The sequence below is a fragment of the Chaetodon auriga genome, chromosome 23 (genome assembly GCF_051107435.1).
Source record: "Chaetodon auriga isolate fChaAug3 chromosome 23, fChaAug3.hap1, whole genome shotgun sequence".
Lineage (NCBI taxonomy): Eukaryota > Metazoa > Chordata > Actinopteri > Chaetodontiformes > Chaetodontidae > Chaetodon > Chaetodon auriga.
In genome coordinates, this window is record NC_135096.1 from 6,893,706 (window position 1) to 6,895,822 (window position 2,117).

The 2,117-nt window shown below is 47.6% G+C and overlaps 1 pseudogene; it reads left to right on the top strand.

The window, feature by feature from the left end:
• The first annotated feature begins 939 nt into the window (after positions 1 to 939).
• Positions 940 to 1,731, top strand: LOC143316220 (leucine-rich repeat-containing protein 3 pseudogene; annotated as a pseudogene).
• Positions 1,732 to 2,117: the final 386 nt, after the last annotated feature.

The window sequence follows — 2,117 nt, forward strand, 5'->3', positions numbered from 1 at the left end:
TGTCATTCTCTCCCAGGGACGCATTTTTGAGTGAGGGGACCCATGCTACAGAAGCATGCTATTATTATTATAATCCTGAACTTTACTAGCTTCCTCTCAGAGGAGGAAGGAGTCTGGAAACGGGCACTGGTGTAGGAATTTCACTGTCAGATCCTCCTCAAATTCACGTCATCACAGCGTCTTTGTGGAGCAAAGCACCAACTTTACCTTGTCGAGGCAGCAAAATACAAACAAAGAAATTCCTAAATGTGAACTTTCAGGAAAGGCTTGACATTTTCTCAATCTCACTTCCATCTTTTTATCTCTCTCTCCCTCTCAATCACAGGTTTCTCCCACCGTGGATGCACAGATATGACTCAGCCTGTCAAAAGTTTTAATTCCGTCTTCCCCTCAGCTCTGCTGCACTTTGACATCTCATTTAGCTAGCATGCAAACCTTTGGACATTTGCTCATTTTGAGCTGGATCTGGACGTGGTTTTCCATAACTGTCGAGGTAAATGACGAACACTGATGTCCGAGTGAATCCTGAAAAGTGCCCTGAGAATGAAACTTTAGCCAGTAATGCCCAAACTAAGGCCGTGTTCATTCACATAAGGCCAGTACGCGGAGGGGTCCAGCAGAAAACTGCAGGGTCATCGGCCAAGAAAGCTGAATCTGGCTCAACTTTTGCTGCAACGTAATGCAACGAGGGACTGCACCGGCAAATCAAATGCAATCAAGCACACATTTCTGTGATAACCTGCCAGAGGTATAAAATCCTGTCTCAGAGTATCAAAAAGTGCTGTACAGTGTTCTGGCATCTGCTTTTAAATTCACTCAAACTGGACTTCCTAGTTTGTATTTTCATGTCTCGCTGGTACCCAAAGCAACACACCCCCCACCTGCACAACCCCTTGCGTTGTTTTAACGCAGGGCTGATTTCAGTCTGAGCGCTTGCTAATGGGGGCCTCTCGAAGGTGCAGGTCATCCATAAAACCTCCTTCTTGTGGTCCTCTTTCATTTGTGAGAGCATTGTGGCTTCTGTCAGTGATTATGACTGTGCACGCTTGCCCCAAGATCTGTCATTGCACGGACAGGAACGGTGTGGTGGTGCAGTGCACCTCGCGCAACTTGGAGAACATCCCGCTGAACTTGCCCAAGGACACCGTTGTTCTCTTGCTTTCGTCTAACCGGATCAGACACATCCCAAAGGAGGCCTTCGCGGACCTGCACCGCCTCAGGGAACTGGACTTATCTCACAATGCCATTGAGAGTATGGAGGTCGGTGCCTTTCAAGGAATTTCCGAGAGCCTGCGGACCATGGATCTTTCAAACAACCACCTCAGCAGCCTCCCCAAGGACACCTTCGCCAAGCTGCATGCCCGTGTCCGCCTGTCCCACAACCCCTGGCACTGCGAGTGCTCCTTACAGGAGGTACTGAGGGAGCTGAGGCTGGACCCCGAGACGGTGAACGAGGTCAGCTGCTACACATCAGTGCAGGAGGAATACGTGGGACAGCCGGTCATCCAGGTCCTGGATTCGGGGATCAACTTTTGCAATTTCCACCACAAGACGACAGATGTGGCCATGTTTGTGGCCATGTTCTGCTGGTTCTCCATGGTGACAGCTTACATCATTTACTACATCAAACACAACCAGGAGGATGCCAGGAGGCACATGGAGTACCTCAAGTCCCTGCCCAGCACTTCCCACATTAGCAAGGACTACGACACAGCCAGCAGTGTGTTTTAGTGTCTGAGAAAAGATGCAACTGTACCAATGAATACAGATGAAAGTGCATTAGTGAATACAGATGAAAGCGCACCAGTGAATATGTTTACAGCAGAGAAGGAACAATGATAAGTGACAGCTTTGCAGCAAGTGATAAAACTCAGCACAAAGACATCAGGAAGAGGTTTATCATCATCATCATCATCGAGTGCAAACTGAAAAGTAGCACCAGATTGTTTAAAGCCACAGAATAAAACAAAAACGGATGAATTACATGTTCGCCTTCTTAAAGAGCAACCTCAAATGTGGGACCAGCGGGATAAACATTCAGAGGTTTAAAGCAGCCTCGATTTGTTTTCCCTCCATGATAACAAAAGGTGGCAGATCATTATTTTCCTCTGAAATGT